Below are 12500 nucleotides of genomic sequence, written 5' to 3' on the forward strand. Positions count from 1 at the left end.
AAAACTATGTGCCACACTTTGTGTTTAGTGCTAATTAGCAAATCTTAGTGTGCTAACACGCTAAACTAAAAGCAAACATGGTAACATTATACCTGCTAAACATCAGAATGTTAAAATCGTCTTTGTAAGTGTGTTAGCACACTGTGCTTCTTGGACAGCTTGCTAACATGGCAGTAGACTCTTTGTCTTGTTGACACTCTTGCATGTATTAAAAAGTCAAACACACTGTAATTCATTTTTTGTTTAATATAGATGAATAGAAAAGTCTAGGACACTGCCTAGACTGTCAGTACCGACAGTATAAGCTGTAGCCTACACTTTTGGCTAATTCCATACAGTGCACAGTGTTGCCAACTAGGGCTGGGTGATATGGAGAAAATCAGATATCACGATATTCTTGACCAAATACCTCGATATCGATATTGCAACGATATTCTTGGGTTGACAATTGGTGCATTAACAAAATATCTTCACACTTAGATTTTAGATAAATAATCATCAGTAATGTGGGTATAATGACTAAGTGGGGAAAAGGCAAATAATGGAACAGCTAGAACAGTCTGGTAAGTTCAGAACATTACATCACTTTACTGTAATGCAGCCTTTAAAACCAGGAAAAGACAACACTTATGTCATATCACGATATGACAATATCCAAAATCTGAGACGATATCTAGTCTCATATCACGATATCGATATGTTGCCCAGTCCTATTGCCAACTCTTTTCCAATGAAAGTAGGCAGCAGTAGCTCCAAAAGTTGCTAAAAGTCGCAGGATGAAGTCAAACGCTCATCGTGACATCATCGCGTATCATTTGCATAAAGCTTAGTGGTTGTGTCGGCTAAATGCCTGTTGCTCATGGCCGAAGGGGAGAGAGAGAGACGTCCCGTGCCATTGGTAGAAGAGCCGTGGACTGTGATTACTCTGAGCATTATGCATGGGAATGAATTACAATATAATATGTCTTGCTTTTCCACTGATGGTCTGGGTTTTAGAAATAGAGTCGCTAAGAGGGTCTGAAAAGTCAATAGGATATCAATAGGATGCAGCATTTACTAATCGGCAGGAAGTGTTCATTTACATCAGTGATGCATGCAATTCTACTAATTAGCAGTTACATCAGCTTGTGAATTGTTTAGACTGATTCAGGAAGTGTCTTTAATAAACATACAATCACTTGGAAACAGCAGGGTTAGCTAGCCCTTCCTTTCTGGTAAAAAATTAGCATTAGCTAAATTTAGCTGTAGCACATTATATTGTCTGCTGCATCAGAATAATAATCATCATTCCAGTGTCAGACATTTTTTTCTCCTAACCTCATATAGTTCTGCAGCCAGTTAAAGAGAATATACGTGGGTGTGCATGTACCTGAAAGAAGAGCAAGGTTTTTCAGCCCCTTGGCTAAGTTCACATACCTACAGACAGACCGATGCGGTGGCTTGCTACATTAGCACTCATGCTAAATGTTGTATGACAGAGTGGGCGGCTGGGCTGGTGGTAATGCTAACTGGCCCTACAGGGAGGCAGACAGACAGCAGTCATGGCAGCAGTCTGTAGCTCTGTAGTGTGTGTTGTACACTCTGTGTGAATGAAAAAGGTGAACACAGCCACAGGTTTTGGCAGCTGTGTGTTTGTTTGATTTGCAACCTTTTATATTTTTGAAATAGTCTATATATACACTAGGGCTGGGCGATATGGACAAAATCAAATATCACGATATTTTTGACCAAATACCTCGATATCGATTCCGCAACGATATTGTTGTGTTGACTATTGGTGCTTTAACAAAATATTTACACAATGAGATTTTTGATAAATAATCATCAGTAATGTGGATATAATGACTAAGTGAGAAAAGGTAAATAATAGAATAGTTACAACAGTCTGGTAAGTTCATAAAATGACATAACTTCACTGTAATGCAGCTTTTAAAACCAGGAAAAGACAACACTTATGTCATATTACGAAGTTACGATATCTTAAATCTAAGACGATAACTAGTTTCATATCACGATATCGATATAATATCGATATATTGCCCAGCTCTAATATACACACCAAAAATACAAATATTGTATGATCCCTGTATTTTGTGTGATTGAGTGTGCTGCAGTTGGTGTCTTTTTTTTGTCTAGACCTGTTTATCTAAAACTATGATACGATAACATGTGAAACACCATTTCACATTTAAATCATTCACATATATAGGCCCATGTGATTGTCAGATATCTTACATGTCAAATGCAAAACACCACGTGTCGACATTTTTACATTGATACATTTTAGATGTGAAAAATTCACATATAGGGACGTGTGATTTATCAAATGTGTCACTGTGAAAAAAAACTCACGACAGACGTGGTTTATGTAAAACAACATGCATGTTACAGGTACGTATATTTCACATGTGGAAAACATTTATTTCACATGTGCTTTGCAAGGGTGCTAAACCCTGGGTAATTAAAAGCAAGATGTGACCCGAACCACATTTTTTGCCTCTTTGTCTTTATTAAGGACTGCTTCTTGTAGCCACTTTCCTTTTAATCTTTGACCTTTTTATGAACTCCACACTGGGTCTTTCAGTGCCACTGCCATAATTAGTAGTGTCACAATGGATCAATTTTGCAACATAGTTTGTGGTCTGTTAGTTGAGTATATCACTAACACTCTCCAGATAGTATTCACATGGTGGTCCATACTAAAATAATACACAGCCGAGGTGGTAGTTAGAAGCACTAAAAGCATCCAGTATCCATAAAAAATGTTATCTTAATGACCAGTGCTTCCTCTTTCAGACCGTTGAAGTTAACTGGACTCGAGCAGAAATCGGCTAGCACCTCCCTGACCTTGACAATCCCGTCTGTCATAAAAATGAAGAAAGGAAGCTAATTTGATTCTTTCTTGTGCCTCCACCTCCCCCCCATGGAGCAGCAGACGGAGCAGACGAGGGGGGGATGGAGGGGAAATGAGGAAGTGGGGTGGGGATTGACCCAGAATTAGCTCCGATGATGCGGACTGATGTGCCCTTGTAACAATGAGAGATGCTCATCTGAAGTTGAATGATGGTTACTAGTCTTTGACAGTGGTGAGAAGTTAGTTGCTTACTGAGTTCACGCTGTGATTATCAAAGAAATTGAAATTGCACTGGAATTATTCTTCTATTAGTACGCAGTTATCACTATTATCAGTATTATTCATGAATTAATTATAGTATTATATACTTACCATTCTCAGACTTTCAGTATGAGGAGTGTTTGTCTGTGTGAAAAGCCTGAGGGCAAGTACACAAGTTCAGACACAAGTTCAATCTGTGATGGCTCGGGTTGTTAAGGCCTAGGCCAACGTCTTTCACAGCTGATGTTGTTCACCACTTTGTGTTGTATTACAGTTTAATGGCTAGCTCTGTCCCACGTTACCTGATACAATCAGCATAAAAATGCAATATTTGAGACCCAGAAGTTTCCCACAGATCCCACTCTGAAGCCTTGGCCTTTGCTAGTTTCATCTTTCGATTTCAAGGACAACAGACAAATAAGAAAGCAATGAGGCTACAGTTGTGTATCAAGACAGACCTTAAACTTACAATGAAAGCATGTACGTCCTTTTGGAAATAAATTCCTGGTGGAGATGATGAGTTGATCTTTCTGGAACAGTTGACCTAGCCCTTTCAGACAATGTAGGACAACTCTGTCCTTGAAGTCTGGCTCAGTTAAGAAAACGCCCATGTTAACATGGATGAACCACTTCGCTCATTTGTGCTCCAGCGTCCGCGACACAGCATGCTAACACAACCAGTCAACCCAATGAGCACAGTATATGTGAGCCCTGCTCTCCCTTATCGCCAGTTACCAATCGGCAACAGTGCCTCGGGCCACATGGCCGCCAGTCTCTGAGGTTAGTTCGATAGACAAGGTTAATATGAAGGCCATGAACAGTGGCTTGCGTGTATTGTGTGTCTGAGTGTGGAGGTGCATAAACTGCTAGTGCAGTATCAGATGACTTTCAGTGTAATCCAGAAATGTGTGTTTTCAGTTATCGTTCTCCATGTTGCCTTTTCATTGTGTCCATTTTGGATGGGATTGAACACAAGTTTATAGAATTATATAGTTGATGGAATTGATATTAATGTTTTTATCACATGGGATGTTGGTTAAACATTAGAGTAGGGCTGCAACCTCTGTCAGTACTGATTCATCTCTTAAGTTTTTTCAATTAACCAGTTAATCATTTAGTCAACATGGACGAGGAGTCCTTAAAATGATGACTAATTATTTTAGCTCTAGCTTGCATACAAGTAAACATGAGGGTGATGCCCACAATATGTCATTCTTAATATGTGGTCATTACAGTGGCCTCTGCACACTGAAATGCACCATGGTGCCCTGAGAGAATCAGCACGTGTTTGTCAGTGCGGCGTAGTCTATATCCTTCGTGTTCCACTTTGGGGATTGCTCCGGTGCTGCAGGAAATTCCGCTGGATGCATGTATTTTCCGTTTCCTTTTGCTTTCTTTGTGTTGGAATTTTAAATTTGGTGGATTTGTGAGAGATATCTGCATGGTAAATTGAGACAGCAAGCTAGACTACCTGTCCAATCTCAGTTTTCTCTCGCAAGACTATTTTGCAGTGGCTCTGTGCGGAGTTTAGCACCGCCCATGACGATTCTGATTGGTGTAAAGAAATGCCATTAAACCAGAGCACGTTTTCCTCCCATCCCCGAATGCTATGTGGAGTAGCCAGACTCTCCTTCAGTGCGCTTTGGAGGAGGGTCTGGCAAAGCGAGACTAGTGTGGCGAGACAGACGCCAAATGGGAGTGGCAGAAGGTGTCCGCTCCGAGTCTGCCTGCCACCACCTGGGTGAGCCAGCTGTCCAGTCCCAGCCTCTTGTCACTGCTGTCCCACTTCATCTACACACGCTTGCTTATAATGTGCGCTGCCTTCTTTGCTTTGCCATTTACGTATTTCACACTTAGTCAGCTTTTCTCTCCATCTACTTAATGCATCACTGCCTCATTTTGTCCAAGTGTTCCTCATTAGTGCTTTCTCTTCCAGTGCTCCTACCCGAGCCAGCCATTTACTCTCTGAACTCTGCTGCCTTTGTGTCCACTCATCTCTTTTTTTTATCCTGGTATTCTGTCTTCATAAATCAGAGGCCAAACTCACCAAATGCCATTTCTCACCCCTCATTCAATTTTATTTGATGCCAGCTTATTTCATTCATAGCTAATGTGACCTACCTTGCCAGGGACAAGGCACAGTCCGGTGCCCATTGCTTATTTCTGCCATCCCCTTAGAGAGACGTGTGTGTGTGTGTGTGTGTGTGTGTGTGTGTGTGTGTGTGTGTGTGTGTGTGTGTGTGTGTGTGTGTGTGTGTGTGTGCGTGTGCGTGGCTACCAGCCTGTTAGCCTGCTGTGATGTCGGACCTATGTGGAGGATTGGAGGCAAGAGACCGATTTGGCGGGCACCCAGATAGCTCAGTTGGTAGAGCGGGCGCCCATAGAGGTTTACTCCTCCACGCAGCGGGCTCGGGTTCGACTCCGACCTATAAGAGCATTGCATACACGTTAAGGGAAAGTATGTCTCAGATGGATTGTGATGGATAAAGACAGAGAGACGAGAAGGTTGATTGGAGGGACAGCTGATGGGTTTTATGTGCGGAATCACTGCCGACAGCTGATTCAGGAAATCAATGGGAGGACTGATTAAATGGGTAGCAGGACAGAAATGCTTGCTGTAGCTCAATAATAAAATATGGAGCCTTTCAGCTGCACTGTTCTGGTGTTTTATAGAAGTGGTTGGTATTACGGTGAATAGGCTTTAATTAATGGGAGCTGTGAGATACGAGAAATTATGAATTAGTGCTGAATACATTTACATTAAGGCGAGGAATTGCAATTAGAAATATTAATTTCTTCTCAGCCAACAAAATTGCACTGACTAATTAGTATGCAAAACACTATTTACTGAGTATTCACGATGTTTGTGATTACATTTATTTAGTGACATATTTTAAAATATTGGAGAAATATGATATGCAAAAAAAAAAGATTTAAATAAAAAATTTTATATTTTAGATGAGCTAGAATATACCCGAATATAGTTGACTTTTTGTTGGTCTGTCGGTCCGTCTCTTAGATCCAGACTGAAATATCTGAACAATTAATAAATTGATAACTATTAAACTTTGTACAGATATTCATGGTTCCCAGAGGATTAATCTTACTGACGTTGATGACTTTTCGCATAGTGCCAAACTGAGATTTAGGATGGATTGTCATGACATTTGGTACACACATTCATTCCCCCCCCCGAATGAATTGTAATAACTCTGGACTACTTTTAATGTAGCATTTGAAATGATATTAACATACAGTATAATATATTTTTAAAATGCATTATATGTTTAACCTACTTTTTCCTCAATTTAACACTGTGTGGCATATAAGTCAACTTAGAAATTTCCAGTTCCATACAGGAAAGATCAAACGTTCAGAAATCTTTTCCCAGTACAGATTTAAAAGCCCTTTGTGAGTCTTACTTGTCAACTAATAACTTTTGGACAATCTACTGATCAGTTGACCTTGAAACACATCTTCACACTTCTTCATATCTGTTCTGCTCTGGTATTCATTTCTTTCAGTTTTGACCTTACAGCCACTGGTCTTCCTTCCATCCATCTATCGCTGCACCTCAGGGCCTCTCTCATTTCATCCCACAGTCACTGATATGCCCAAAATAGGCTTCTCAGGGCTTTTCTTGTCAAACATGCGAAAATCTTCATGAATTGCCATATCATTCCCCCCTCTCCTGTTCATGTTCTCATGTTTCCCTTTCACTTGTTTCCTCTGTCTTTCTATGTGTGACTCTTTAAAGAGTTGAACAAGATAGGGGCCGATACAGTGAGCGAGCAACAGGGAGATAAATGGTTCAAAGAGTGTTAATCAGCTCCACCTCGACAGCTTTTCACAAGTTTTGTATCAGGTGTACAGTGTGACAGAGGACACTATTGCATGTTGGCAGGACACTTCCAAAGACATCCTATGTCCTAAAGAGGTTCAAGATGCTGACCGTGGTTTGAGTCTCGCTAATCTCTCTCCCCTCATTTTCTGTCAAAAAATCCCGGAACATAAATAATACTTACCTTTACTTTTCTTTTCCTTGGTGAATATACATTTATCCAGATCTGATGTCATTTCCATTAAGAAGTGCAGTTTTCCAATACAAAAAGTAAATTACTATTACTACTAATAATTTTATTTTTTCCCACACTCGTGAACTTCTTCCTGAGTATCTGCTGAGTTATCTTGTCCCGGTTGCTATGGGGACCTTGACGTGCTCACATTGACAGTGATAAGAGCGTAGCTGGGCTTGTCACGGCAAGTTAAAGAGAGAACACACAGTAGACATTTAGTTCCTTTGGACTCTAATCTTGGAAATGACACTGATGTGTCACTTAAAGGACGATATGACTTCATGGATGCTTGTCTTGTCATTTTGGCATTTTAGTCTTTATATATAAATAAAAATATATTGTCATACCTGAAAATGCTGTGTATATGTATACTGTATGTGTATATCTGTCTGTGGTGTACACACACACACACACACACACACACACACACACACACACACACACACACACACACACACACACACACACACACAAACGTCGCTGTCTGTTGTCTGTGCCAGTTGGGTTAATCCTAATCTGAACTCTGACGATGACAAGCACTAATCGGAGGTATGGTACAAGCAACAGAACAGAACCAGATGGAGACACTGTGCTCCTGTCTACGTAATCTCTGTTGGGCTGGTTGCATGAAGTTAATCTTTTTCAGAAAGGGCAAAACAGTTCTGCTCATTAAATAACGCTAAAAGACTGTGATTTTTCTAAGTTATTTAAGGTGTGGCTTGTATTTGGTATTTATCAGGTTGTAAACCCAGTACTCACGTCATTGTACTGGGTTAACAGAAGTAAAATAAGAGGAACTTTGAGTATTTATCATTGAAAAAATGTTTGTCACTGACCCGGTGCCATTTAAAGGTGCAATATGTAATGCTGACAGCTAGCGTTTAATACGGTTATGCAGTTCATATTCAAAATACTGGAGAGAGTCATCTCCAGCAGCCACAATAATTTACGCAACTAGTCTATACACTATATTACACATTATGGTTGCAACTCAGTTTGTAACAAAGTGGGAATCATCTTACTGTCCAACATATCATAACCTTGAAGCTGGCCATGTAACGTTAGCCACAAGAATATTCCATAACGTAACATACCATACATTGCGGAGCGACCTGTAGAGAATGTAAGCTACACTGTTGTTTTGCTGAAGTTAAATGTTTCCATTATGAGAAAGTCCAACTTGCAGTTTCTGTCATATGTCTGTCACAGTTGTTGTAAACGGCTGTGGCCCACTTTCCCGGGTCCTCTGGCAACGTTAGTGGCTAGTGTGTTAGCATGGCGGCGTTAGCCTGCACCAGTCACAATCACTTTACCGACTGTGTCTCAATTTTTTTTGCGAGTAGCTAACTCAAGTATTTAATGTGAGCACACGGATGTTGAAATTAATGAAAATGCCCATCCCTACTAGTAACTTTAGCCATGATAAATTAGCGTAAAGCTCAATGCTTACCTGTTCAGGAGCAAATTAGCAACTCTGCGTCCTTTGGGCTCTAAGCTGTCCCCATATTTTAAAGGTCCCATGGCATGAAAATGTCACTTTATGAGGTTTTTTAACATTAATATGAGTTCCCCCAGCCTGTCTATGGTCCCCCAGTAGCTAGAAATGGTGATAGGTGTAAACCGAGCCCTGGGTATCCTGCTCTGCCTTTGAGAAAATGAAAGCTCAGATGGGCCGATCTGGAATCTTCTCCTTATGAGGTCATAAGGGGGGGGGGGGCCCTCCCCTTTCTCTGCTTTGCCCGCCCAGAGAATTTTGCCCACCCATGGGAGAGAGACATCATGGCTTTCAAACGAGAAAAGTGGCAGCTGGTCAAGGCCACACCCCCACCCTCCACCTTGCCCCCCTCCTCTCTCCTTCTCAATAGCTGAAGACACAGAAATGGCACATCCTAAGGAAAGCTCATTGTGGGACTGGCTCTAGTGGCTGTAATTCTGCATCAAAACTGAATTTTGGGAAAGAGACTTCAGATACAGTATTAGTGGACCACTAAGGCCTATATAAAAGCATCCAAAGAGCACCATGTCATGGAGCCTTTAAATGCATCTCCAATATCTACCCGTGTTTTAGCCTACCACATCTGTGGTGATGCAAATGTTAGAAAGATGCCACATTTTTTTTAGGTTGGGTAGAATGAATCTATCTCTGTTAATCCAGTTCGTTTGGTGGCTGTTACCATGGCTCGTTGTTTTAGCGTGTTTGCCTTTCATGTCTAGCAACCCGGGTGTCAAAATGGGCAGTTGACGACAACACAGGCTAAAACAAAAACAGACACGCTATCACGGAACGGAAATTTCAAAGTACTGGTACTGGCTTTAGCATTGTTGTCAGAGAAGATAATATTTCAAATTAGCATGTGACATATCGTGGTTTTTGGTATAATACAGTAAATATATTACATTTTGGTCCTTTTAACGTGATTTTGTTGTGTGTAATATGACTGTGGATTACTTACTTCAAGATTGTTTCTTTAGTCATTGGTAGTTGGTTTTCATTTGCAATTTAAACATATGCCCAGCTTTGAGTTTGGCAGCAGTATAAAGACTCATTTTATATCCATGTACATTTTAAGATCAATTTCAGTGAATTGTTTGATAAATGTAGGCCACTGCTGTAAATGTTTTTCATGGCAAAGCGCTGTACACATTGACGAGAAATCGAGCCTGTGGTGTGTATGTGGAGCCAACACCCCATCAGCAGTGTGGTGGGGCTGTGGTGCGGTGAAGTCAGCAGGGATGCATCCTGAAGCATTTTGGGAAACCACTTTGCTACCACCGACACGCACTGACAGGCTTGGAATTAGAGGGCAACATAATATAGCACTGTTAATTTCTCTTTAGAAGAATAATTAAAGATGGCTTTGACCTGCAATGCAGTGCATCACAACATTTCTCCAAAGGTTTTTGTGGAAAGGGACAGTGTTTGTTCTTGTCACGCTGTGTTCTCAATCTGGAGGACATAATAACATAAATGCATGAGGCTGGCATGAATATACAAAGAACATTAATATTCCTCCTGCCTGTCTACCCATCTTCCACTGTGGTTGCTTTGCACTAATGATGTTGGACAATATTTTGTAATGGAAGACTGCTGGGTCAGTATTTAGGAGACAATGGCCACTAAGTGAACACTCATTACAGAAAGAAAATGAGGTGTGCGAGAGGTGCAGAGAGTAGGAGAGGGGATTCGATGACAGATTTTACACTTGTCTCTCTCTCTGACTGGTTAGTAATGAGTGGGATGACAACAGAGGATATTAAGTCTCACCACCTGCTGCTTTGGCAGCGCATGTGGAGAAGAGAGGAGAGAGCAGGGCATCAGTATCGGGCAGGGCTTGGTTTTAGGATGCAGGTGCAGTGCATCCATTAATCCAGAATTAAAAGTTTAGTCTTTGCTCCACACACATACGTACAAAAACAATCGTATTTCAGCCAGTTATTCTTGCAAGCAGTGTGCAGAGAACTGTTGTGTATTCATCCAATATCCACCCCTCTTTTGGTTTAGATTTTCTCTCCACCAATTCCTGAGGGAAATATATGGAAGCAAATAAGCGACAGAAGTATTAGAATTTTAACAGCCACTGAATATTTCACTTTGAAAACCATGTATCTATAATTTGTTTGTTCTGTCTTGTTCACCTCTTGGAAATTAAAAAAAATGTAATTTCAAGAGCTGAATTTGTAGTGCACAGATGTATCAACATAGCTGCCTGTGCACCCGAAAACGCCGCAAAGTTTCCAGACTGAACCAAGACAGTAAAGTTGGGGGCTGTTAAACCAAAGCAATAAACTGTAAGACGGTAAAATGTTGACCTTAGAGAGCCTGCAGAGTTTGATGATAATTATCTGATAATTGTCTTTCCTCATTACACAGTAATTTTAATGACTGTTAATGTTAAAACAAAGGATTAGTGCAGCTTTAATGCTGTTGATGCTGTCTTATTTACTGCATTTGGCTGTGGAAAATCTTTTGTATATGCAGACACGCCCCCATCAGTACAGAGTTCTGCTTGATTGCATTCATCTGCTTCACACATCCATATGTATGTGACATTAATCAGAACAATGAACAGTGTGTGTCTGTCTTTGTTTGGGAAAAACAGAACTGCGAGGTAAAATATGAGACAGGGGTAAGGAAACAAAAAGCTGTCTGTTGTCCCTCATCAATCAGGAGAGTTCGGCCTCTCTGATCGTCATAAATGAGAGGATCTTGGGGGATTTGATTTGAGATCCGGACACTTCCTGCTTCGTAAAACCTGATCCTAAAAACACAAAGTAATTTCTAATTTACAGCCTATACAGGCTTTACTGTGCAAATGTGGTTTCCTAATGTATCTTCCACCCTGTACCCGATCAGTGTCTTTACAGCACAGGTAGTCACCTGTAGAGCTTTTATTATCTACCTGTCAGCGCTACCTTTCCTGCATGGCAGACTGGCTGTTGAGTTGTCTGTCAACAGTTATTGGATCTGCTGTGTGACGGGAGCAGGGACACACAGTCACCCGACTGTGTGTTTGCATTTAAAACAGTTGTTAAGGAACAGACACAGTGTGTTGCTTCTCACACCAAATGATGGATGTTTGTTTTTTTTTCATTATGAAGGGGATATTTGATCGATGGAAAGAAAGGGAGAGGAAGTGAGGCATCGAGGAAAAGTCCACATTAGCAATTAGTCTCTGCTGTTATCAGGAGAAAGGGGAAAATGGAACAGGCCCCTCTGCTGCTTCTGTCATTCAAGCTTTTGTCCTGATAGGCTTGTTTTCACTGGCAACAAACTGTGGGAGGGCTACGGAACTGGCAGAGGTGAGCATTAGGACAAGCGCGCAATAACAAAAGAAGAGCCAAATGACGTTTTCCTGCACAGTGATGATAAAGCTAAAAAGATAACAAATAACAGGGAGAGTAATGATGGAATAGTCCTTGATTGAGAAACTTGATGAGAGTAGATGTTGTCCTCTGATAAATGGACCGTAGAGTGTTAAAGGAAACATGGATGCAGCGACTGGCTTCCTCCACTGGCTCAGTGCCAGAGGGGAGACAACAGAGCTCTGTAACACTCACAGCTCAAGAGAATACGATTAACTCTTTATGTGTGTGTACTGTGGCTTTACTGAAGTGTTTACATTAGGGAAATGAGCCTCTTTGGCTATCACCGGCCTCTTCTTTGAAGGTTGAGTGACCGTAAATAAACACACACACACACACACACACACACACACACACACACACACACACACACACACACACACACACACACACACACACACACACACAGAGGCATTACTGGCGCTCGCTGTCATTGGCAGCACTCA

At 41.1% G+C, this 12500-nt stretch overlaps 1 protein-coding gene across 1 annotated transcript in view; it reads left to right on the forward strand.

The window, feature by feature from the left end:
- Positions 1-12500, forward strand: part of kif21b (kinesin family member 21B) — an 82420-nt gene that overhangs the window by 8508 nt on the left and 61412 nt on the right. The gene's annotated exons all lie outside the window — the stretch shown is intronic.

The sequence above is a fragment of the Perca fluviatilis genome, chromosome 4, assembly GCF_010015445.1.
Source record: "Perca fluviatilis chromosome 4, GENO_Pfluv_1.0, whole genome shotgun sequence".
NCBI classification, from domain to species: Eukaryota; Metazoa; Chordata; class Actinopteri; order Perciformes; family Percidae; genus Perca; species Perca fluviatilis.